The sequence below is a fragment of the Bactrocera latifrons genome, unplaced genomic scaffold, assembly GCF_001853355.1.
Source record: "Bactrocera latifrons isolate USDA-ARS-PBARC rearing strain unplaced genomic scaffold, ASM185335v1 scaffold_61, whole genome shotgun sequence".
Lineage (NCBI taxonomy): Eukaryota > Metazoa > Arthropoda > Insecta > Diptera > Tephritidae > Bactrocera > Bactrocera latifrons.
The window spans coordinates 1,006,174-1,033,966 of NW_017537279.1; the positions used below are offsets into that span (position 1 = coordinate 1,006,174).

Sequence of the window (27,793 nt, forward strand, 5' to 3'; positions counted from 1 at the left end):
GCAACTTTGTTGCGAGAGTATAAAAATGCATCGAATTCCTTGTACCGCTGTAGAGGAGCCATTGTCACCGAAAGTGGTCCTCAGGCTTTACAGCACCATAGTTAAGCCCATTATGATCTATGGAGTCTTTATGTGGAAAACAATTGCAAAGAAACCCAGTGCGTTCAACGGGCGGCGCTCATCAGAATGTGTGGTGGACTAAGGTCCACTCTAACCATGGCACTAACGTCCTGGCACTGACGCTAACTTAAAATGGTGGCCGTAGATATCATCGGTAGGTGAAAGACTAACAAAGTGGCTATCAGACTCAGAGAATCGGTGTTCTTCAAAGGGCATGTATCTGAACACTCGGGTATCTCGGGTATCTGAGCGGCGTCCACGCAGAAATCCTGGGAATCCTACCAGACGACATCTGCAGAAGCTGTATGGAAGAAGGTGAGGTGCAAACAACTCAACACTTCTTTCTTGACTGTCCCGCATTTGGTAGGTCAAGACTTAGCACTTGGAAGCTCATACCTCCAGCCATCCGACCAAAAATTTGTGTTGGCTTTTAGGGGTTTTCTAATTTATAGTTTGAACAAAAGAGTTATAGTTATTATTTTATATGCGCTCTCAAAGGACTACATATAGTAGATCTTTGTTCAGCGATCTAACCTAACCTAATTCTATGTTCTGAAGTTACCAATACGAATTTTGACAAAATAGCGAATTCAACATTCCAATTGGTCTTGAATATGAGAACAAGAGGGGTTTCGTTATGCCTTTTATTCGAAATGTTCCAACACTTTTTTATATCAAATATGTTTTCTACGGAATCACGTACTTGTATGGAAAGCTTTTTCATTTAACGAGATATCTTCATGAAATTTAAGACCGATTATTTTTGAAAACAATTGTGCAGCCTCCGAAGAAATTATGTTGTTCGGGTGCCACACAAACCGGATGATCAAAACTAAGCTCTACTAAAAATATTTTGTATTCGTGAAGGGTATAATAGTTTCTGTGCAACCACACAAAGTAGAGCTTTTTTCTTGTTTTCATTGCAACTCTACTTGCCACAAAACAAATTTCTATGAAATTAAAATTTATAACATAACGGCACTTACACATAATCACATTTGTAGACGCACATTTACGATCTTCTTTCTATTCATTTGGGGACATACCCTATTTGCGGATATGTGCAGCACGGCTGCGGTACGGTCGCGCTGCACATTCATAACCACTCTTCGGCATACTCATGCGCCACACCCAAAGCTCCCTAAGGCCGAAGTCGCGACAACGCTACTAAAGGATCCATTAATACTGAAAAAAAAAAGAAACAGAAAATAAAAGATAAAAATGGAAAAAAAGAAAAAATATGATAAAAGTAAATGGAAAAAGTCGCATGAAAAATAAGGCAGGCAAAGCGGCGCGCATGCAACGATGATGTGCTGGAATTCTTTTTATGTGCGCGTGCCATTGTTGCAGCAGCAGTGCGTGCAACTATAAAAGTGCAATGCCATCAGCGCGGTATCAGCGCATTGACGCTGCGCGCCATAGCATTTATGTACAGTTATTTGCCACAAACAGTTAGACAGCGGCAGCAAAGTGTATGCACAAATAGACATAAGTACGTGTAGCAGATGCTTAAATGCGCTATTTCTGCCACATTATACACGCACTTAAGCACATACGTGGCAATGTGGCAATGTGGCAGCATCAACGGCTACCGGCGAGCGGGGAAGATAAAAACATTAAATGCATATCTGCTTATTGCTGTAAGTATATATGTGCATGTGACGGTACGTGGCAGCAACATTTTTTGCACATGTTGCATGTAGCATGTTGTGTATAACAAGTGTATGTTTGTAGCGGTATTTAGTAGGCACACCTAAGGCAGCGTGCGCTTGCCACACACACACACTGCAAGCGTGCTAGCCACGGTTGGCGCTCCCACACACGCCACGCCAGCGTCCATGTTGCATACACGCGCACACATGCCATTTGCTGCGTTGCAAGCAAGCACTTTCATTGGCTTTCCTTGCTTGCCAGACTATTTTACTTACATTTATGTTTTGTAATTTTCATCACTGCCGCATTTTGTGGCATTACGACGCCACCGTGTTGACAATGTTGCAACTTCCAAGTAACGCGCACTCGCCACTCACATTCGCATTTATCGGCATTGTTCGTGCACTTATTCAATATTTTGCTTTGTTGCACTCGCTTGTTGTTCGTGTTGTTGCAAGTGTGGGTGTGTACGCTTGTGCAATGAATTGGTTAAACATGTTGCAAGCATTTGCAATACACGCAACTTGCCGCAGACAGTTAATTTAAACTGATTTCATGTTGATAGCGAGAATATGGCAATGTCTGATTGCCGCTTGCCACGTTTGTCAGCGTGAAAGCATTTGTTATGATGACAGTGCTCGCACACAGACACACACATACACACTTGCGCATAAAAGTGACGCGCTTCGAGTGTGCGAAATTAATGCAGGAAATGCATTTAATAACTTACCGTTAGGAGTGTCTGCACTTTATGGCCGCAACTAATGTGGCGGTTTCTATTGAAATAGGTCACATGCGCGCTGATGCGGGTGCGTTTATGTACAGGGTGCGCCAATTGTGCTTAGATTATGTGTTTGTGTGGTGTGAGGTAAATGAAGCTTAAAGTATTTGATAATTTTCTACTTCAAAAAGAAGAGAAAAAAGTAAAAAAAAAAAAATCAAAAAACTGCAACAAACTTTGTCTTATTTAAATAAGAATTATAATAATTTTTACCTTTGTTCCATGCTGTTGCAAATCTGATACAGATAGTTGCGGCTGACCTCAGAAAGAATAAAGTTCAGTTCAATTGGATATTCGCCCATATTTTATCAGAAAAAACGGCAATTGATGGTGTATAGCTATAAATTGGCCTCAAGTTTCCTATATTTGAGCCTGCATAGGCGTTGAAGAAATAATGTTGACTAACCCTTTCGAAACTGTCATTAGTTGTCACTTTTCTTGTGAGAATGAGAGCTCATGAAAACATCTGCCTGGAAACTTCTAAGATTTATTTTTATAATCACGTAACATAGAGTCCGGTACGTTGCTTACTTAAGGAAGATTGGTATTACAAATATGCGGAAACAGTCCTTTGAACCGCCTGTATCCTAAAGTAAAAATATATAAATTACCATAACTAAACACTAAATTAAGTTACAAAACTGAATTTTGTTACATAGGATCATTGTATCTTGGGACACTCGGGACACGCTTAATTTAAATCTACCAAATTCGCTGAAAAGAAGTATCTTTAGCATCTCCTGTGAATACGATTTAAATCAGACAAAAACTACACTAATAGTTAAAACCAGACAAATACTAGATTAATATTGATTTATAACGGTTGTGCTGGAAACTATTCAAATCGCGATAACTCACGGAATAAATGCGAAGGAAGTATTAAATTTCACAACCTACTATTTATATTACAAGGTGTGTACTAAAGTAAACAGGACTTAAAAACAAAAACAGAAAAAATGTTTTTTCAGCAAAATCAATTAATTTTATTCTGCTTCAATGCAGCTTTTTGCACGGTCAAAAGCATGTCGCACGAGTGTTTTACCTCGTTGGCCGGTATAACCACCAGTATGCCGGTGCAAGCCTTTTGATGGCCTCTACGTCTGCATAATGCTTTCCTTTCATGGGCAAATGCATTTTTCCGGTAAGGAAGAAGTCGCATGGTGCCACATCAGCTGCATACGGGGAGTGGTTAATGATTAAAATGTGATTTTGGTCAAACAATCGTCCATCAGATGTTGGTTTCTGAGCAATATGTATTTGGTCGTTAGTCAATTTGTGCGGAACAAACCGTGCACACGCCTTTCGTAAGCCCAAATGTTCGGCCAAAATGCGATAAAGCGATGTTCTGGAGATGCTCAATTCCAATCAATGAAATGCCATGATCCATGTTCTCATTTTACAATCGATAAAGATAGCAGATTCAAACTCACCAGTCAACATATAGATGGTGCCACTAGGAGCACTAGATTCAAAAAGTCCTATTTACTTTGGAGCGCACCTAATAGAAAAAGGTTTATTGGAATACCTTATATATCCGCTTGACTTTATATCTTATATAATATATTGTTCAATCTGCAGGCTTTCTTAATTGGCAAAATTGCCAGAGTATAAATCGTTCGTCTACAACCAAACATAGCCTTTTCTTACTTATTTTATTTAAGTTTTTCGTTTTTTTTTTTTTTTTTTTTTTTTTTTTTTTTTTTTTTTTTTTTATTTTTTTTTTTTTTTTTTTTTTTTTTTTTTTTTTTGAAGCTTCTCGTAACAATAAAAAAAAGCATATTCAGAAAGATTTTTCTGGAAGTGTCTAAGAGACTCTTCTTCAGGATTTTCAGGGCCCGTCAATATTGACTTCTAAAACTTGAAGAGAGTCGGATTTTTTGTTAAAGACCATTGGCTTCAAAGAATCCCACAAGAAGTGTCAACTGGTGTTAAATTACAAAATCTTGGAAGTCACTCAATCTCTCAAATTTCTGAAAAAATCGTATATTCAAACTTTTCTTGCAATAATTGATCTGCTCTGCCTATTTCATCTACTTTGAAGTAGAAACAACACTGTATTCTGGAAACCATAACAAGTTTACTGTGAAATAGAAAGCTAATCCCGCTAATTGATAAAGACATTATTTCACTATCTTTGATGAGACCTTAAGAGCTTATATGTGAATATAAATACATATATATCTTGTTGTAAGCGCCCTCTTTATCAGCAAAAGAAGATTAAGATTTCTTTCATTTCGGTGATCTCAACTTGGAAGATACTGCAGTGATTTGATACTCGAAAGGTAATTCTGATATCTAACTTATGCTGAAAAATCACAACCTTCCACTACATTATACAATTTGAACCCGTCCGTTTAGATATTTATGCATTTTACCCATATTCCATTGCTTTCTCTGAAAGCGAAGACAATAATGAAGACCGAATTTAAGTTTAATTCTAAAGATATTCGAAATTCCGTGCTACTGGATAGAAAAGGGAACCTGGTAAGTGTCTTAGTATGTCCCTTACTACAAGCCACTGTTAATAAGATTACCCTCAGTCTCAGAGCTAATGAAGTCTCTAAGTTCATAAATACTAGTCACTTGTTATACGTCATTTTTTGTCACGTTGTGTACCTTTTCAAAGTCATACCGAAAGTCTCTTAAGCCAAAACAAAAAGTCGCCGTTATGCTCTTCTGCATTAATTGCTTTCATAGTTGTGCAGAAACCATCAACAACCCACACGAAATTCACGATACAGTGTTTTTGTTGTTGTTGTTTTGTGAGTGTATTTCAAGCACAATAACAATGCTGACAGCATTTAATGTGTTTCATCTCGAGAACTTAATACGCACAAAATGCCGGCGCTGACGACCTCCCACATTTTTGGCATACTCGAACGAAGTGCGCTATTTTAAGTGCGTGTGAAGGAATACAGGGTGGTACATAAATAAATATTAATTTGAAATACTATGTTTTGTTTTCTATTAACTGACGATTTCGGTCTCTTCCTTAGACGCTCCGATTTCGAATGAGATTGTGCCACAAATTATACTTAAGTTAAGGGGTTACAAGTCTTTATGAATTATAGCTCAAAGAACTGCGTAAAATTTAAAGAAGATGGGTTGAGTAGTTCTCGAGAAATCTTGGAAACCGACTTCAAAAACAAAGTTAAGAGAAAAACGCGGTGAAAGGCGGCGCACTTAGCCTAGCCAGCTTCAAGCGCATATGTTCTCAAGGCTGTATCTCCGGAACTGTTATGCGAATCAACTTGAAAATTTAGAACAATATTCTAGAGGTGTTCTATAATTTAATAAAACAATAATAAAGTCGATTTTTTGAACCTCTAAACCCATGTGACATCTTAACAAGTTAAGACCTTCAGATCAATTTGGCATGAATAGTTAAAACTACAGGAGGCATTCGATGATAACTTTAAATGTAAACCTCAATTTGTGGGAGGCAATGCTCAGTATTAGAGAGAGACGCTTTTAAACTTTTCTTCTAAAAATTTTTTCTTTACGAATAAGTTTTAAATAGGTTATAGGGTGTAAAACTGATCGTCAGCCGCTTTTGTCTCTTCGGAGAGCTTTTTCTATTTTCATGAAAAAAGTGAAAACTTAACGAGCCTTCACTTAAACAGTAAAGACTCCAGCTCTTCATCCCTAGTCGTTTCTAAAATACCATTCAAATATCTGCTTTCCTTCCACGAGCTATATACATACAACGCTCATATGTCCACCCACTCCTTGATCTCCGCCTGAAACTTACCATATCTCACCTGCCACTTGTCGCGCGCCTGCACTTAGCCTGCTGCGCTGACACTCCAATGTTATTACGTCGTCTTGCTGCACTAAATGTCAGCCGCTTGACGCGAATCGCGGCGAACATGTGTCATGTACTGCTTAAATAAAATTGTGCAACATTCGCTTGCACCAACACTGCTACACCTATTACTTACCACGTATCTTAGCTGCACTCTGCTACGCCGTAGAAAGCCGAGGAGAGCCTAGCTGCTATTTGTGCGCCTGTAGCAATAACCTTGTAGCGTGTTGCATGTGGCATGCGCTTAAGTGCGCGTGGAAGTTATTTACGTTTCTGTCAAACAAACTGACAGGACTAAAGACTCAATGGCAGTTTACGGTTTAAAAGCTTGCTGCTTAAGGGTCTGTGGTTTAAAGCACCAACAATAATAGCATGAGCAGCCACAAATACTTTAAAGTACGTGCTGCTTCTAACTTTCTTGCTTGCTGCATAGTTCAGCGACTTATTGACTTCAGCTTCAAAAACAATCCAACTTAGGTATGCCGCCTTCTTGCGGCAAGAAATCAGTTCAAGTGTGAATTGTAATCGAATTAAAAGAAGTGTAATATGCGCCAACACCAGCGTCCGTCTCGTAAAGCGAGTGTAGCAAGCGCCATGGAATGAGTAGTTAAGCGAAGTGGAGTTCGGAACAGAAAAGTAGAAATTTAATCAATACAACAACTCATTCCCTCATGCAGACTCACTCCAGAAGCGCGCTACGCGACATCCCTGTTTCTTATTCTTTTTCTTGTATTTTATTCCTACAAATATCTCGCGCAACGTCGCCTCCTCAGCTAACGTCTCCGGTTCTACTTAATTTTTTTTATTACTTTTACTCATTTCAACTTCGCTCTCTTGCAAACCGGCATCTGTGTTTTGCCTGCAATTGCACGAGTTAAAGTGTAATGATTTCATTTCATTTGCCGTACACACCCCAAAAGTCAAGGCGAGCTGGCCGGCCGGCATGTACAGCAGCCGTCTGCAGTGAGAACGGTAAATAAAAACGCGCGTTAGAGCAGCACGTCGTGCGCACCCATCATTAAAAATCAACGCGGCTGACTGCGTACTGGCTGCTGCCCGTGTCTCTCTTCGCAGCTCAAATGGTGAGACTGGCAGGCACTTCGTGTAGTTCGTTCGATCTCGTGCGCTCGATAAAAGCCAATTTGCTGTAGCGTCCGGTCGTCAACTTTAACTGTGCAATGTCTGCTTTATTTCGCTTGCACTCGACTTCCTTCTTGTTGTCTCCATGGGCCGGAGCTGCTGCTGTGTCTACTTAATTCTTGCTTTGAGTTTTCTTCGAGTTTGTGTGTGTGTTTGTTTTCGACTTTCTTTGCCTCTCGGCGCCTCTGCGAGTGTCGATGAAACCGCGATAAGGCGTGCACACTGAAATTGAGCTGCCGAGTTGAATTGCTTTCCTCGCATTGTGCTGTAAATGCTATTTCTTCTACTGCGGGTGCATGAATCTAAGTGCGTTAGGGTGGCAACTAATTGCGAAAAAAAGGCTGAACATTAAGTTTCGAAAAATATCGAAAGTGTTGAGTCTAAGCTTTAAAATTATCTTCTGTTTTTTAAGAGGTAACAAACTTTAGATCAGAAGTCCTTTACTTCAGTGTTACCGGATTTCGTAAACATCTATTTTGAACTGCTACTAACTATTTTAGTATATAATATGAATACCTTAAACCAAAATAGACCGCAGGAGGTCTAGCGATGTCTTTGCCCTCAGTAAGGCTAGGCCACTAATCTATTGGCGTACATGCGGTAAGAATGAGAGTCTTACCGGACGCCGACTGCAGAAGTTGTTTGGAAGAAGATGCGGTAGAAACAAGCCAGCACTTATTTCTTGACTGTCTCGCGTTTGAGAGGTCAAGACTTAGACACTTGGGGCCGCATAGCTTCAGACATCCTACCGAACTGGCGAGTGTTGAAGTTAAGCGCCTTTGTAAATTTGTATTTGCTACAATCCGTAAAGTTCTTTTCTCGATGGCTTCATAAAGACTACATTATCAGTCCATGTGTGATCTCTAATTAGCTCTCTAACTTAACTCAAGCTAACCCCTTAAACTTGAAACTCTTCAATTGTCCTCAATTAAAATGTTGGCATTTAAAATTATATTTGATGTCTTAAGTTTTTCTATCACTTACCACTCTCTAAAATTGTGAACAAAAATATTAATGGGCCACCCTAATGTGCTTACAAAAAACCTTTGCGAAATGGGACACAGAGCAGAAATCAAATTATGAAATTCACGACCGTGTCGGACACACAGATTAGAAAGAGATTAAGTTGAGATAATGAAATTGCTTACATGGATTGTGCGGTGAAGTGGCGTTTGGTCCAGCCAGTCGGGAAATGAGATGAGTTGCAGACGCTTATGTGATTAGGCGTGTAGATTTGTTAGCAGTCAGGAAAAGGCAGTTTAAATTCAATGGCATGGCAAACGATGGTATTGACTAACCGACCGCGCTAATCGGGACAATGACAACGCTCTTGGCATTAACCAACAAGCGGTGTACGAACGTCTGTCAACTGTTGGTGGAAAAACTTGTAGATTGAACTTGATTGCTGCATGGAGTGGGATTTATTTTTATAGCTTTTTCTTATGTAACATATTGTATAATTGTGGCGGTTGACGTGCATATTTTTGTTTATTTGATTTATTTTTTTTAGTTATAGTCTTATATTTTATGTAAATTTTGTTTCTTAACCTGATCTTTCTTTGTATTAATCATTAATATGTTTTATAAGTTAATATTTATATAATATTATTTATATCTTTTAATTACAGAACGTTCTACATCGACTGTGAATTGACGTAAACTAATAACTAAATCCCTAAGTACCCCAAGAGATATATCAAGCCTGTGGTAAGTTTATATCGAATGTAAATTCTTTACTTGTTTATAATAGGCATTTGCCAATGCGCAAAGAACCACAAATATATCGCAGAGCCTTTCTCTCGAAAACTCGTAACTCGGACTCTCTTTTTCGTGTTGTCAAAAGCAGCTTTGAAATCGACGAAGAGGTGATGTGTGGTAATTCGAAGACCTTTCCGGAAATGTATCATTCGCCCCTAAGCCCCCACCGGGGCGTCGCTATAAGCGAAAAAGTGGTTGTGAAAATATAGGTAAATTTCTATTTACTTTTGTTTCACGGGTCTTTTCCAAGATTTGGCGGATAGTGAACATTGTTGATTTTCCAGGTCTTAAGCCACATTGTAAAGGTCGAATTAATTTGTTATGGATGGGCTTTATTTCACACAATACGATCCATAGAACCTTATATGCGGAGATCCATTCGCCCCCGCCACTTTGTTGTTCTTCAGACGGGTAATTGGGTAATATTCGAACTTCTTCCCTGTCGGATAATGGACCTCCCGCTCCAATGTCATGGATTGGGGAATCGGGTTCACCATACCTTGGTGTTATGCGTTCACTGCCACTCAGTAGGCTGGAGAAGTGTTCTGGGCATCAGTTACTAGATCACCACTGGGGATTCTAAAAGACTATGCTCCAGTCTTGAAATATTCTGCCTCGTCCTTTCGTAGAATTTTCGATCATTACCCCCGTCATCCAGCTTGGCAAGCTCTTCGTGCTTTCGGCTTCTCTCTTTTTTTGCCCGCAAATGCGTCTCGCTTCCCTCTTCAACTCTCGGTATCTATCCCGTCCCGCACGTGTTGTGGTCGATTGAAACGTTGCTAGGTAGGCAGTTCGTTTTCTGTCCACTCCGACAGCTCTCTGGTTTCGGTTCCTGCTGTCTATAATGAGCTTTAAATTCCAACCCACAGTTCCCTTATACCGAGTCTGCAATGAGTGCTCTCAGATAAGAGGAATGCAAGTCGAGCAGAATATCATTCTGCTAACTGTTGTGAATTCAGCTTCTCGACGTCGAATCCTCATTGGTTTTTGTTGACGTGCGTTCCTTACTGTACAGAGGCGGGTGCATATCTTGGCTGCAACAAGATAGTGGTGCGAGTCAATGTTAGGACCTCGGAGAATACGCACTTCTAAAACACTGGAGACATGTCGTCAGTCTATCACAACATGAATGATCTGTTGGTGGGTTTTCGATCCGGAGACGGCCATGTAACTTCCTTTTTTTCCCTATGCTCGATTCTAATAATACAGTTAACCGTATTTCGGGCCTCGGTGAAGTCGAACTGCCTCAACTTATTTGGGATTGTATTCTGGTGGAAGCTGAATTTACCGACCGTTGTGCCAAAGATATCTTCTTTTCCCACCGTGGCATTAAAGTTGCCAAACACGATTTTGATATCGTTGCGGGGGCAGCTCTCGTAAATGCGCTCAAAGTGCTCATAGAAGGCATCTTTGGTCACATCGTTCTTCTCTTCCATCGGGGCGTGGGCGCAGATTAGTGATATTTTGAAGAACTTCGCTTTGATGCGGATTGTGGTGAATGACAGTACTCGGCGAGGGAGTCTCTCTTCCACCACGAATCCCACACCAAATTTGCGCTCCTTTACATTGCCCTTGTAGTAACTACCACAAGGACCAACTCGTCTTAGTTCTTGTCCCGTTGTTGTTGATGTCAGCTTTTACTCTCACGAGAACACTCAACCAGCAGAGTAGAATCAGCTTCCAAATTAAGGGACCGAACATTCCAGGTGAATGCCCTCAAATGATAATCTTTAACACGTTTGCCATGCTCGTCATCAAAAGGGGGGGTTTGGGTTGAATTTTGCCAATTAATATCCAGTCTTTACTCCAAACATGATAGGTACTCGCCTCTCCCATGCTTTAGAAGCTCAGCTAACCTGCTATTTTAGTTGGCTATCCTTACCGATACCGCTCTTTAGACTCCACATAGCAGTGTTCTCTTATTCTTTAATTACTTTAGTTCACTATTTATTCCTCCTCCACTGACCTTGCGCACCTATTTCGCATTGCCATCAGAACTCAATAAATCATTCGTAAATATCATTAAAATTCAACACAAATTTTCCATTTGCTTAAACGAAAACGCCGAAAGGGTTTCACAACCGAGCCAACAATAAAATCTGAGTCAAGGTTGATAGCGAGAAAAAATTGCGGTGAAATAGTTTGTCAGCTTTCGCTGCACTTACTACATACAAACACATATATGTATTAATATGTGTTGGAAACTGAGTTATTTGCACTTCAGCTGCAGGCGAAAAGTTGAAAATAAAAGGAATATTCATAATTCGTATGTGAAAAGGGAGACGTGAATAAAAGTTCGGAAATTTTCAACAACAAAAAGTGGTAAACCAAATTTGAAAAAGAAAAAACTTGCATACAAAACAAAGCTCATGTGTATTTGTTCAATTTTATTATTATTATTATTTTTTTTTTAATATTTTTCTAATTTATTTCATTTTGCTTTTTGCTTTGCTCATATTTCATGGCGTGCCCGCAGGGGATTGAAACTTTTGCATGTGGAAATGCAATTTTTAGTGAGTGTCGTCGCAGTAAAGTTGCGCAGTCAACTTGAAGTGGCAAGCAACAACAACACAAAACCAAAAACAAATAATAATACAGTTAACTCAATTGTAGCTATATATTCTAATTCGCGCGCGGCGAACGCCACACGCCAAACGCCAAGCGCGCCGCACGACAGGAAAACGGCGAAAAACAGCAATTTATTGCTCTTGTTTTTGTTGTACTTCCACACGAAATAAACTAAATTTTCTTCAGTATTTCACTTAAGTGAGCTAACTATTTGCCACTCCCACCCCACTGCTTGTCAGCCGAACCCGCGTTCGCTTACACCTCACTTGTCGCAAGCGCTTGTAAATTTGTTTGTCATGACTTTTATCGCAAGCTCGTGGCAGGAGTTAGCAATTGGCATTTGTATTTGTTTGCCACCTTACAAGTCACTTTCGTTACAGTTAGTTTTATTGTTGTTACTTTTTTGTTATTTGTTGGTACCTTTTGCACCAGTTGCCACTCTGCACACGTCAGTTGGTGTGTTTCGCCAGTTTTTGCCGAATTTCAACTAAAAGTGGGTTAGTAAGTCTTTGCACGCTTAGGCGGTCAACTTTCACTCGATTTTTTTTTTTTCATTTTGTTGAAACTGTTGCGGAATATGTGTTGAAAATTTTAGCAGTGTGCGAAATTTTGTAAATTTCGATTTAAGTCAACGAAAATTCCACTAAAAAAAATTAATTATTTCCCTTGCGCATCATAATCCTTAATCCTTGATCAACGGTAGTAAGTTAACTTTCCTAAAATGATATAGAAACTTCTTTAAGCATGTCTCAGCTAAACGCTTGCAGAAGTCCAGACGCTGAACCCAATTTTCGACAGTTCTCAAGCATAAATCAGCCGATACTTTAGCAATTCCACAGTCGATATTCATACGAAATTCATCAATCGTATCTGGCTTATTGGCATTGACTGTAGACTTGACATAACCCCACAAGAAATAGTCTAACAGCCTGAAAACGCACGACCGAGGAGGTTAATTGACCGGGCCATTTCGTGAGATAACATGTTCATAAAACTTGGTTTTCAATAAATCCATTGTGACATTCGCTGTTTGGCTTGTGGCGCCGACCTGTTGGAGCCACATATTGTCTAAGTCCATATCATCCAATTCAGTTCAAACATATTCGGTTATCGTTGAGCGGTAGCGATTCCCATTCACGGTAACTTGGCGGTCTTAGAAGTACGAAACAGTGACGCCACCGTCCCATAAGTCGGAACGTAGTGGTGACTCATGGAGTAAATGTAGATTGCTGCCTAACCAGTACTTCATATTTTGCTTACTCACGAAGAAATTCAACGAGAAATGAGCCTCATCGCTGAAGATGAAAAGCCGAATAATTTCTAAGTTGTTGCTCAGCCCAATTCACAAACATACGACGATTCCGGTTTTCAAACGGCYTCATTTCTTCCGTCAAACAACCCTTGCGAACAACATGTGAGAGACTGATTTGGGTCTTCCTCAATTGGAAGCACTAGCGGCGGCAACATTCTCGACACTACGTGCACTTTTGAGTCTCACAGACAGCGGAACATTTTGTACTGTGCCTATGGATTCCCACTAGATTTTCCACTGGTCGCTTAATTGTTGAGCTCAATTTCGTTAGTAAATTTGAATATTTTCGACTCGATCTTGGTTCGCATATTTTTTCATGATGAAATGGCAAACCTTACCGAATAGTAATGTCAAAAGAACGGGAAAAATAAGGCTTGCTGTGCTTATCAGTCTACTTTTGTAGTGTCCCTATTGAAAACCCCGTTTTATGGGCGGTTCCTCTATCATGAGCGTCATTTACCCCTTCTAGCGATGTCCTGTATAAAGAATGCGCTTTTAAGAATCTTCAGAAATGTTCTCAGATACGCAAAACTTGTTATACGTAGCTCAAAGCCATCAACTTTCACCAGTTTATGTGCACTGTGTATGAGATTACTTACTTTTGCTCCCCTACCTCTTACGCTCTTCCATTTACTGTGGTGAAAATTAAAATTTCAAGTAAAATAAGCATACATTTTAGACCATAAAAGCCGAAAAATGTTATTTCCATTTTGGCAAGCAAATTCTAATCTTCTTCGTCTAATCTCTAAGTCCTAAAGCAAAATAAAGTTCACGCTTAAGCTACACAAATTCAAATGGTCACACTTACCGTTACTTACGCAGCTTTGCAAACAATATTTCATTTTCCCGCTCACTGTCCAACACTTTCCCGGTATCTCTTTCTTTCTTTCTCTTTCTCGCATAGTTTACTCACACGTGTCCATGCTCTACTTTCGAAATTTCGATCACCTTTCTAACTAACTAACAGTACTAAGTAAACCCAACCATTGCTGCCAGACTTGCTGTTTCCTTAACTCTCTCACCCACACTGGTAACTCACCTAAACTTTCACCTGATTTTACTAGAATTTTTTATTGTCTGAGCATACAAAAGTTGCCTGCGTCATCACAACTACCAACATTTCCGTTTTATGACTACTACCAGCTACAACAACAAGTGAACAACAACACTTTTAAGTTCGCACATTTACTTCCTTTGAATTGTTTGTGTTTTTATTTTTACTTCTCAAGCTTTTCAGGTGTCTCTCGTGCGAATTTGTTTTTCTGTGTGTTTGCTTGTTTGTCATTTCGTCGCTTGTTAGTGTGACTTTCGTATTGCTCTCTTTGCTCTGCTTGCTCATGGTGCTTCTGTAAATTTTTTGTTGCTCGTAAACTGCCAAATATGTATGCGTGTGCTTGTAAGTGCTGTTGCTATTGTGTTGTGGCCCAAGTGTCATCAAAAAGTTTTATGCGAAATTTAAGTGAAAATTTGGTTGCATAACGATGGCATTTTAAAGACTTTTGGCCATTGCCTTTTACTGTTTGGCGCAAAGTATGTAATCGGCTTTTAGGTGAGTAATTTACGTGTGGTCAACAGGAAGTGCGTGCGGGAAGTTATTATGAATTATCCACTTAGGTGAGGAAAGTTGCTGAAATTTTTTGGAAATGCTGAGTTGGGAGAGAATATTGAGATTTTTTAAAATGTTTTTAGATGCAAATACAATTTTCAAGAAGCACAGCAAGTAAGTAGCTCTGCGCAGTAAGACATGTCATGTTTTCGGAAACTAAAAATGCTTTTCGGTTCAACAATTTAATGAGATTTTTTTTTATTATCTGAATCAGATAAATATGTGTAATATGAGTAATTGAACGTTTCCTATGAGCTTCTGGTTACAAGGTACCTTACTGTTTTAGCAAGCTCCTCAGAGTTAAGGTCTGATCATTACTCAACCCTTTATTACCATTTTTCTATGGAACAACTAGTCATTCTAATTTCAATGTTTAACTTGTTTTTTCTTCATCACATTTCACATCTCAGCAAAAACAAAGTGTATTTTTCCAAACTCATTGATCAGAGTACAAAATTATTTTCAGTTGGCGGTCGATATGCTTTTTGGGACGCCTAGTTTGTTTGCATACTGATTTTAATTGAAAATTCTAGTTCAGAGTGAGACACTTCTATAAACCTTACCTCAATTCCGTGTTGAATTTCTGTTCCCGCCATTATTTTAAATTTTATCTTAACCAATATGATGCCAATTACCTACCTGCAATGGCTTGCCTAAGTTCCACGTTGAAGTATATGTTTGTGAACACAATTATAAAGTAAATGTTTATGTTTATGAAGCTTTGAAACAAGTATGCCAAGGTTTTTTTTTTTCTTATAAAAAATATAAACGAAAAGGTGTTCTTGCTCATATTCATAGAACTAGATTTATAAATGTGGAATGCTCCGCGACCTTAGGTATATTGTTCCCTTGTTGAGGAGATAGAGACAGGCTTTGAAAAGTTAATTAATCTTTTAGTAAGAAATATATATCTCCAGAATATCTTAATAAGAATAAATCAAAAAACATAAAGTGTCATAAAGTCCGAAACCACCATCTTTGGAGTTATAACTATTTGTGAGCTCAGGCCTCATGCACGAGTAACCTCGTGATTTTTCAATCACCTGCTATTTTTTCCAAATTTTTGTCGAAGAAATTGATGAAAGATGAAAAAGGTCTTCTTTCCATTCGTCGATCCATCATGGTCTCGCCTCAATGTTAAACGTTTTGACTTGGAAAATTTTGTACAGCGCTCGCTGAGATGTTTCGTGAAAATCTTCCTTAGCATTGTATTTTTTGAGCAGCGGCTATGATTCTGCACAGTAGCATAAAATTAGTCGAATGATTGTTTTGTACAGAACCTGCACTGCTTGTGTTCTCTCATCGATAATAAGGATTGCTAAGCCGATACTGCTTAGCTTAAAGGCTAAAGAGGTAAATGTCAGCAAAGTTTCAAATTTATATCCATTAATTTTAGATTTTTATCAAGCTAGCAACAATCATATCTTATTTCTGAATCATGGCCTTACTGCGTTTCATCTGTCTTGATTTTGAGGCCACCTTAGTCAGCTGGTTGCTCGATATCACGTTTTGCATGGGGATTATACGTGTTTATGCCGGATTTTCGTCACATACTTCGTCAGTGCCGCAGTCGAACATTAGATTGAAATTTGTGGATGACAGCTAATACTCCTCGTCTTGCTTCTATCAGAATTCTGAAAGATTCGTACCAATTTTCTTGTCTACTTTATTTTACCAAATCGCAGAAAGTTATCAGTTATTCTAATAATATTTCATTTTTTAAATTTTACGTCTTCTAAAAATTGCGGATATAATCAACCGCCTAATACCATCAGATGCTTGTTTAAAATCACGACGCTATTTGCATATGCAAATCGATATTGAGCTAAATACACTTCCTCATAGCCATCTTGAGAGTAGACATTTGGTGCTGTTAACCTACTGAGTTTAAAACCGCACTGATATTCTGTGATAACTTCTCAACATACTCTATGTGACTTCTGTTCCCCATTCTCTCGAGAAAAATTTTACGATAACCTTTGTAGTCTGTATTATTGCCATTTCTTGTAGGTAATATTTTGGTTGTATTACATTAGGCAACGACTCATTGTTCCTGGCCAATGTTATCAGTTAATGAATTCTTTCAATGAACACAGTGATTACGTTGCTTTGTGATTTGCCACTGTCAAAATAGAAAGGGGTAAAAAGGCATCTACGTATCCCTGCTGTTCCGATTTCCAATTTTGCAGTCTTTTGTAAGCACATAAATCTATAGACGCTAAATCCAATCAAAATCATCACCAAAAACACAAATTTTCTCGCATCGTGGCTGCTACTGTAAAAAAGTAGGATTTTTTAGTATCTTTTTACTGAATATTATTTAAACTACCGAAACATAAGAAATTGTAATTTTTTTTTTAATTTCTAGACAAGAATACCTGAAAAATATGTTGAAAGAAACAACTCATCGCAGCACTTTAACAGCGCTAAAGGCACACAATTTAATGCTTCAGTAAGTAAGCTGACCGATGTCGTTGCGCAGAGCAACTCTGCATGTGCCTATATGAATTTTACAACCAACTTTCCAAGTAATTAACCACGTTAGTGTGTTACTAGGTCTAAATTAAGTTGCGAGCATATATGCATGTGAAAATGTTATGTACTAACTACATACATGTATATGCATTTATAAAATCCGCTTAGAGCTGCGAGCAATTCGCCAAACAAAGTTATGCCTTAATACGTTGCTTTTTGGCAAATAAAGCAGTAAAGATCAGTGTACAACGAGGCAGCGGCAGACAGTTAACCCTGCGCCGTTGCGGGCTGACTAAAGCCAATAACCGACGTAAGCAGCACAAAAAGCAGGGACGCGGCAAGAGTTAACTTGGCACGGTCGATTATAAAGGTTGCAAGCGTTGCGGCAACGGTTTCGAAAAAAATGCTTGTAGCGCCTGCCAAAGTGAACTTTTTTCAATGCTATCAGTCTTTGCAATCTCTTACGGTTTCTATAGCTTTCTATGTGCAAGTTTTTTTTGCTGCCCACTGTGGCAGATGCCGCGTTTTGCTGCAAACACTCACACTGCTGTTATCTGGCAGCATAGACTTCGCTCTCTACAGCCAGTGGCGGCACGAGCAAAGGCAGTTTGTTTGTTTATTTCCGTGAAAGAGAGTAAAAAATTCGCCTAGCTGCAAGGCAGGCAATGTGTGCCAAGTAAATGTGGAAAAGGATACAAATTATGAACCAGCGCTGGATTCAAAAAAAAAAAAAAAAGGGTTGAAAATATCAGTGACTGCCGCCGTCATTGGCGGCTTTGTGGCCACTGACGGGTTAATTTGCAGACAAATTAAAATGGAGTTTTTTTATTCAGAAACTGAAGGTAATACATGATGAAAGGTTGGGAGGGAAAAGTTTTTTAACTGAAAGTAACTTCGGTCTAAAACGCTCTGCTAGTGAATATATTTTAATTAGTATGATAAAGGAATTATGCAATTCTAAGCCACGCATTCATTTGATCCCCTATGTACCTATCGAAGTTAATTAGAAACACTCGAAGCTGCGCGAATCTAAGAATCTAAGAAAATTGGAGATTATGTGAGAGGGTGTTTTGGTTTTAACCTGAAATAATAATATGGTAACCTGTTGATAGGTTACTCGTCTTATAACTAAAGTAGGAGGAATAAATATTGTTTATTTTCTTTCTTTGGAAAGGCAGTCTATTTTTATTTAATTCGTCATTCACATGTCCAAGCATAGGTTGGATTATTATATTGGTTATAAGGCTATAACAGATAGGTTTTTCTTCTTATAACAAAAAGAGGATTGTATATCTTTTTTCTTCGAAGGGTAAGGAGTTATTTTTCATTTGTTTCGCCCTTCACATGCTCAAGAACACGATCAAAGATCGTCAACTTCCTGATTTCAAACAAAAACTCGTCTTCGAAACTAAAAATTGCCATCGAAGATATATTTGATCAGAAATTTTGCAATCATAGCATACTTCATATACATTCTACAATTTGAATATAACAAATGAAAAAGCCTAAGCCTCATTCATTGACAAGTAGAATCTTAAACCATCTCATCGCATTTTCTGAACGGCTGCAACAAATTTCGCGAAAAGCTCATACAATTAACTCAATCAGGCGTGTCTTTTCCAGCACACTGAACCGGCCAAAAGCCATTCAAGCAACGCAGCACTAAAATTGTCCGTCTGCACTTGACCCAAAGCGCGCCAAAATCGATGTTGACCCAATTCGATGCGGCATAATTTAAAGTAAATGCCAAGAAAAAAAGTGCGAGACCAGCAGGTGTGGTGCGCTGAACTGACGTGGGCTGCAATAAAATTATTACATTTTAATTGGAAAATGATGAAAACGCGCCCTGGAAAATTACGCCAATGCAGCAATCAATGAGACGTAAACGAGTAAAAGCTACTTAAAAAGAATGGCCGAATGAACACTGAAATGTGGCGGCGAATATGTAGTGAGCCAGAAATAGGTGAAGTGGCGGTGGCACAGACTTAAGTGCGCTAACAGCTACGGCCGGTGTAGCGCTCGGCGCGAGCAAGAAAATGAATTTGAGTTGCAACGATTTTGTGAAGTGTATTTTTTTTTTTTTTTTTTTAAATTACTATCTGATATTCGCAGAAGAAGTTATTACTTTGTTAAACGACGCTTGTCGTGGACACCGCCATATTTATTATGCTTCAGAAAAATTTTTCAAGTGTCATTTGAGCGAAGAGCTTTAAAAGCACAAAAAGCAACTAAAAAAATAATTTGTATATTAAAGATATATTCAGTTATTGGTCATATATTTTACTTAAAGTTTTTTTTATAAACTTTTTCAACATTTTCATACATGCCACTGTTGACGTGCAAGCTTTTAGAAAAATCGCAATGCAGAAGTCTCTTGTAAAGTCAGCAAATTCAGCGTGCAACAGCTATATTACGCCTGGAGCATAAAAAATTGGCCGCAATAAATGCACTGGCAGCAAATAGGTGTTTTTCACGCACACAAACACATATGTAACTGCAAGCTAGACTTGTGGCAAGGCTAACTTGCCGCATACTTTTCCACTAGCGCGCTTGGCACGCACGCTTCCGTTATATGTGTTGCAATTGTTGTTATTTTAAATGTTTTATTTTATTTTTTTTATAATTTTATTTTTAATATTTTTTCCATTTTTTATCTTTAGCATATTTAAAAGTGCTTTTCTGCAGCCAACTCCTCAGTAGGTCCATTTAAAATGTTGGCAACATACTTCGCTTCAACATTTGTGCGCCAGTGTTAGTGTGTAACTTAAGTAGATTTATGTTTGCCGTAGTAAGTACTTTAGTTGCCAAAGCAAGCTGTGCAAGAAATGCATATTGCTGCAATTGCAGCTGGCATTAAGGCTGGCGCCGCTTTTCTACTAAATGTCTTCATCAAAAAGCACAGCCTCCTTGACAAAACAAAAAACAATAAACTCGCAAGTTCAAGGAACATAATATTCTTAAAAAAATGCATTTCTGGCGATGTTGGTGTTCAACCATAAAAAAATTAAATTATTTAAACCCTTTGTAGTCAGCTATGAAACTTTCAAACTTCTGGATGAAGCTTCACTATTCTAAAGGCTGCATTTCTGGCGCTGCTAGTAGAACCAACAAATTAAATTATTTAAACTCTCTATAGCGATCTTTGGAGCTTTTGGGCTTTTGTAGGAAGATTGACTATATTAAAAATTGCATTTCCGCCGATTTTGAAGTTCGTGAAGTCATAAATAGTTTGAAATTAAATTATTTAAAAGCTATATAGAGATTTTTGGAGCTTTTGAGCTTTTTTGTGAAGTTTGACTATTCTAAAAAATTGCATTCCTGGCGGTTTTGAAGTTTATATAAAAAAAAATAAATTTATTTAAACTCTGTATAGCGATCTTTGGAGCTTTAAGCTTTTGTGTGAAGCTTGACTATTCTAAAAGCTACATTCCTGGCGATGTTGAGGTTTGTAGAGTCAAAAAAAAATTAATTATTTAAGCTCTCTGTAGTGATTTGTGGAGCTTTTAAGCTTTTATGTGAAGCTTGACTATTCAAAAAATGTATGCGTGGCGATGTTGAAGTTTGTGGAGTGAAAAAAATTACATAAGTGTTTAAACTCTATGTAGCGATCTTTAGAGCTTTTGAGTGAAGCTTGAATATTCTAAAAACGCATTTCCGGCGATTTTGAAGTTCGTGGTGTCAAAAAAAAAAAAAAATTATATAATAAATATATTATATATAAATAATAATATAGTGATCTGTGGAGCTTCTAAGCTTTCTTGTGTAGCTTGACTATGTAAAATTAAAAATTTTGCCTTTTTCTGTATTCGATGCAGGTGAATACTAAACAAGTTTTCAAAACAATAATATTTCGAAAACTTAAAAATGAAGAGCTTATATATAAGCAGATATAATTTTTGTAATATAAAAAGCAATTCAAAATTCGAGTCCTCTAACCAAGGTTTAAACAGAGACCACTAGAGAACATGAGCTTTAACAAGAAGGCATTCTAATGTTAAATTTTTATAGTGAACAGAAATAACGGACAACTTGACAAAATTTACACGGTTGATTGATTTGGTGATGGATCAAATCAAAAAGTTATGTTTTCTGTAGTTTGCAGAATATTAAATTTGTTCAAAGCTTATTAAATCAAATTCAAAGACCCTCAGTAAGAAGTCTTCAACTTCAAAGTTTTTTTCTGTTGCTATTTTTCGCCGGCGACAAGCCACTGAAATAGTTTATAAGCACAGAGCAAAAAAGCTTTATCAATGTAGCCGTCATTTCGTAGGAAAGCTGCTTTCTTCTAAGATATAAATAATTATGTATGTAAAAACTTTTAGAAATCACCACCGGCTCATAAATATATTTCAAACTAAAGGATTATAGAAAACCACGTTTTCAACACGCTAACAGACTCAGACGTAAACGCTGCCTAGTTGTGGTATATGCTGCCACTTTTTTCGCAGCTTCTTCACATTATAAGCGACAAATGCATGTATATATAACGCTCTGCCTGCGTGTTAGTAAGTTTTGAGTATTTTTTTTTTTTTTTTTTTGCCTTATCTCTCCATCATGCATACCTCTATATATATTATTTTTCTTTTAAGTCGAGCTCAAGTTTGCCTTCAACTTTCTTTTGCATACTTTGCGGCGATTAAAAGTTTCGTTGCATACATACACACACTCAATACGTGTTGCTGTTGGTGCAAGTTTTATTTTTCATCAGTTGGCGCACACTTTTAAAGGCACTTTTTTGCATATATGGTACGCAGTGGTATGAATTTATAAACCAATCACCGCAAGCTCACCCTGTCTACTGGTTTTTATAACAAAAAAAGAAAAAGAAAACCACACAGCCAGCCACCAGCTATCGACAACGGCACGGTCAACTTTCAGACTTCATTTGATAGATGTGCAACCGTTGAAATTCTCTTAGGATACTATTTAAAACTTTCGTAGTCTAATCAAGTTAGTATATGCCATATATGGAGTTTTTGTAGTTGTTGCGGCAAAACTTCGAGGTGTAGATATTTGTAACTACAGTTACGTCGTAAACAGAAACTGAGAGCATTGTGTTCAAAAGGCTATTGATATTTGAAGTACCGTTGGTTTACTGAAAGTGATAGAAATACTATAAAGGGTGGTCGATTTTGAAGCTTGCTACTTTTTCAAGAAAAAAACACAGAAACTTCCATTTAATGGGCGAATTATCATTCGAAAGAACACTCTTTGGCTTTGCTTTTTTATAGATTATCTCTTTCATATGTTGGCCGCGGCTGCGTCTCAGACGATCCTTGAGTCCAATTTTCGCTGACTCGTTCGAGCATTTCGACTGGTAACTGGCGAATGACATGCGTGATATTCTGTTTCAAGGCCTGAATGGAAGCGTGATTGTCCCCATATACTTTAGACTTTACATATCCCCACAGGAAAAAGTCTAACGATCTTGGTTGCCAATCGATTGGCTAATGTGAAAGAAAGAGATTAGTAAGAGGAAGGGAAGAAAGAAATAGTTTTAATTCTAATTGCTAGCGTTGAGCCATAGCTAAAAAAGGCTTTGAGCTGATGGACCGAAGTCAGTAAGCAGTGTAGAACTAAGCGCTTACGGATCATGTACTAAGTGACAATTGGGCATAATTTGTCTGTAATACTCGTAGTAGATTGCAAGAGAATTGTAAAAGAGAGAGACTGACAGAATATATATACCTCCTTTGAAACCGAAAAGTTTATATTAAAGTAAAAATAACACCATTCAGCTTTCGACACGATGTCGATTGACTTTAGCTTCTAAAATTGCTATTAAGATGTGTTGAATTCTGAGTTCGGATCATTATACAGAAAAAGTTTATGAAGGCAAAGTTATTACGGAGAGACAGAAAATTTCAATAATAAACTCGACAAGATTTGAAGCTTTTACCGCAGTTTTTCTATTCTTCCATTCGCTTATATTTGTAAGTACTTCAACGATTTCTGGAAGGTCGACAGTGAATTGAAGAACGGCATCATGTCTTTTTAACCACCTGGTCTCACAAAGCTGCACAATTTTTTCGCTCAAGAATTATGCTAAAACAGATCTCAACCACTATATCTTTTCTTGGAAGCGCGCACCCGCGTAAATACGCCTATATTGCCAACTCAAGCGCTATCGAATTTTTAATTGTTGATTTTTTATGGTTTTTGTGGCTCGCTGGAAATAATGTATAACTTTGAACTTTTGAGAGGGTTCTCCCGCAGTTCCTCCCATATAGATCCGCGCCTGGCGCCCTCTTGTACGCCTATAGGTAAACACTGAATGACGGTGTTGTACGCATCAATGAGCCGCAGACTGTTATTGTAATATTTAAATTTCCAAAAAGCATATAAGACGAAAGTCCTGTTCAAACTGGGTTATCAGCCTAGCTGGTCAATATCGCTTCTTTACTGGCATTATTAATTTTTAATAGACCTGAAATTTTTTTTTATTTTTTATTTTTTTTTTGTTTTTTTCGAATAAATTACTTCTCAAGCAGTGATTTATTCGAAAAAAACAAAAAAAAATAAAAATATACCCGAAATATGAACAAGTGAAAGCTAAAACTTTATTATATTAATTATTTTATGCTTTTTTAGTGTTGCAAATATTATTTGTGTCGACTACACAGATAATTTGATGAATCCAAAGATGCCAGAACTCTATGTAGAAGTTGAAGAAATACATATTTAAATTTTTTTTTTTTTGCTCATAATTTTGATCACATTTTTAACACTATCATATGTGAATACATAACCAAGACCAAAAGCACAACAAGAACCTAAAAAATGACAGCTGTTGCTGCTACCGCTGCCATGTTGACATGCAAAGCAATAACTCCGGCATATTGAATCAGAGAAATATTTCGAAAATTCAAAGAATTAGATAAACAACGAGCAACAGGCTAATTTCAAAATAAATTCAGCATAATACTCGCTACGAGCACTCAGAAAACAAAATGTGATATTTCAAAGCGCTAAAAAACAAATGCAATAAAATCGACTAACAAAAAGCGAGCAAAGTAGGTGATAAATACGCCGCGCATTAAATGTCAAAAGCTGCCTGCCGCACACAGCGCAAGCAACGGCGCATGAAAATTTATTAATTGGCATTTAAATAAGTTGCACGAATTAACATGTTAATAATTTAAAAGTAAGCATTGCAAAGAAATGCCAAAGGCAAGCGACATAATAAATTACCACGAACGCGCAGCCGTCGGCAGTGAGTGGGCGGCGGCATGTAGGCGCTAAAATAGCAAAGCAACACGGCCGCGCGACAACTTAAAGCATTGGACGCGCGGCCATTTCTCGCTGCGGCGAGTAAAGTTGCCAACAGTTTAAAATTCACTTTGTCATTAAATGCCAAGAATGCTGGCAAGAATTGCCATAAAATATAAATGAGCAACGAGCCGAAGGTCCTGGCAGCCAGTGCCAGTTTTTTCGTGTAAAAAAATAATTATATTATTGTAGATATATATTGTATTATTTTTTTCACATTTATAAATAAATGAGCAAACAGACACACACAAGTGTAATGCACACGCGTACAGCTGTGATGGAATTATATAAATAATTACGCGTTCGATAACATTTTCGTGCTAAGAAAATTTTCAATTTAATAGTCATTGGCAGGTGATGAGGGAGGCGAGTGCAGGTTGAGTGGTTTTTATTTTATATTCATTTAGGGGCAGAAAATTAGATGCAAACTTGTAAATTTTATAAATGAAGGTCGTAGTGTGAGCTCTTGTGGAGAAATTTGTTAGTTTAGACAAAAGGGAAAGAGCATCGCGTTTTCGGGAAGAAATTATGTACCAAATATTTAGCTTATTTAGCTGCGAGAGTTATCTTCATAGCCTATGCTTTGCATATATACTCAGCAACATAACTAAATATCATCTTCCATTTCTATTTTTATACTCTAAAGACGAGATACTAAGTTTACCACGAAGTTTGTAATACCCCGCAAGAAACTTTGATGATCCTATAAATTAGTGTCCGTCTTTGGTATAAGAAGAAGAAGCATTGAAAGCCGGAGTGCGTTACTTTAATCCGCTAAAATCCTACTACTATCTCATGTCTCTCCCACGGGACCACTGGACAACGTATTCATTGGAGAGAAGAAGACATTTAAGTCTTCTTTATTGTATGGACTGACTGTCACCTAATCTGTTGTAAATGTCTCACTCTTGCCATAATTATCGCTGTGCCGCTTTGCTGACAGCTTTCCATTTTACAGTGGACACGCACAAAAGTTCGGACAATTTTTTCACCGTGAGACTACCTAGTTTAGTTTTCAGCTGTCCCCTTATACTTAAAGACCGATGTCAATGACAGAGTACGTGTTCAGAGTCTTCTGTATACGTTGTACACGTCGGTCAATATGGACTAAAGTCATCACAATATTTGTATAGGTTGCTTCTAAAGCTCCCATGACCACTGAGCGTTAGGATCAGGTGGAATGCCAGGTCTCCATGTTATCTACGTATGCACGAATATATGTATGTTCGAAATCTGTTTATGAATCCACGGTCCTTTGTATGAAGTTCGCCACCGTGCGCTGCCAGATTGCGATGCTTTTGTTTCTCGTTCTCTTTTTGCTGTGGTAGACGTCTCTGATAAGATATACTCGTATATGCGCGTTTTCGTCTCCCTGGATGTTAATCGGCGCCTTACTAATTAATACCTCAGCAGCATCATTTCAAATGATTTGGAAAGCTCTCATCATGCGTATTAGTAGAAAGCCTATGCACTGCGTTAATTATTCTGGCATATGATTTTATGTCTAGCGCCTGTATCCATATTGGAGCCGCATTAAAAATTATCAGCTGGAACGCACACAGCCTTTATTTTCCATCATTCTAGATAAAGCATCCTCCATGCCCTCCTTGAATTTGGTCTTGAGTCCACTAATACCCGAAGAAAGCTCAAATGTAAAATAATAACACATTCTCCTATGGTGAATGATGTCTTTTCTTCAACTTTCGTTGAGTTTAAGAGCAGCACTTCTGTTTTCTGCTTAAGCAGCTCCAGACTCATGGTAGTAAACCATCGTCGAAAACCATTTAAACAGTCATTACATTTGATCCGGAGGTCATCCAGATATTTACCCACTGCTGACACTATGCGGTCATCTGCATACGCATCTCGTCGTACATCAGATTCCATAGTAACCGGTATTCCACTGGAGGAGTAGCTCTGAGTGCCCTCGGCTGTGACGAATAACAATGGGGTGCACGTATTTCGTATAGAGTTCTGATTATATTTGCCTACTGTGGAGAGCTAAACGCATTTTTCACATATAGGGTTATTACCGCGCAGTATTTTTTGTGTATCTTTTCCCACTTATTGCACATTTCGAATCCATTTTCTTAGTGCGTCAATAGCAGACTTCATTTTTATAAAGCCGTATTGTCTCTCCAATAATCCGCCGGTTTTTTTTTTTTTTTTACTTGCTACCTCCTAACGGTTTCTGACAGTATCTTCATACACTTTACCAATCGTGTCGAGCATGCACAGAGGTCGATATGAGGAATGTTCTTCTGGTGGCTTTTTGGTTTTGGGAGTAGCGCCGGACGCTGTACTTTCCAAAGATCGGGGAACATTTCTTTTACTAAATATGCATTGTACATGTCAACAAACATACTGGGTCTTAGAGTCGTGGTTTTTTTGGGGTTATCAAATGGTATGGTATAGCAAATGGAATAGTATTTTAGTACCCTCTATTCCACGCGCTTTAGAGTTTCTGATTTTTTTCCGTGTGTTATCCAAACGATGTGAGCAATGCGTGGATCCATTAAAAATTTAAGTAAAAATAAATAAATGTTTGATTTTTTTTCGTATAAAGTACAAAAATTGTTTCTTTACTTGCTACACAATCCTAATAAATATCTCAGTAGAAAAATATTCTACTGTTCCAACAGCTTTTACAATGAAGAAGTGCACTGTAGACCACCCTGCATGACCTTATACTTAGTCTAATCCATCAATTTCCATGCAACATTCTGCATGCCACATTTGAAATGTTGTGCAATACTTCCGTATAGCTACTACATGCCGCTAGTACAAGTTTATGCTCGTAAAAACCATCCATACAAACATATACGCTTACTTAGTGCAAATTTACTAAGCAAATTTTTAAAAATTATATAGTTTTTTTTTTTACTCTCGCTTCACGCGCCATAAAATCAGCGAACAATGCCGACGGTGCGTACAAGTTTAACAGTGGCAGCAACAGCAACAGCAATAATTATTATAGGCGCACACTGACAAGTAACAGCCAACATTATTGCCGTTGTCAATGTGCAGCGCTCAAGTCATCTGTGTTGCAAGCAAAGCCATGACAAGAAAAGTGGTCGCAGCCACAACTAACTCAGTACTAGACACAATAGACGTCTGTGTTACGCAGACTTCTCACACGACAGGCGACAAGTTTCCGCCGCACTGCACTTGCAACACTTGCCACACACAGCTGAACTGCCGTTAGCTGGCAAATGAGCAGACAAAAATAGCCTACTATTATACGAAGTTGTCGCATGACAAAATCTGGCCATTGTTGTTGTTGATTGTTGGTTTTTTTTTTTTTTT

The 27,793-nt window shown here is 38.1% G+C and overlaps 1 protein-coding gene across 2 annotated transcripts in view; it reads left to right on the forward strand.

Annotated features, from left to right (window-relative positions):
- The window catches only part of LOC108975095 (nyctalopin), a 277,437-nt gene that overhangs the window by 203,928 nt on the left and 45,716 nt on the right, over nucleotides 1-27,793 (forward strand). For both annotated transcript variants that reach the window (XM_018943363.1, XM_018943364.1), the window contains one exon: nucleotides 9,128-9,206. The gene's annotated coding sequence lies outside the window, so the exon portion shown is untranslated. The remainder of the gene's footprint in view (nucleotides 1-9,127; nucleotides 9,207-27,793) is intronic.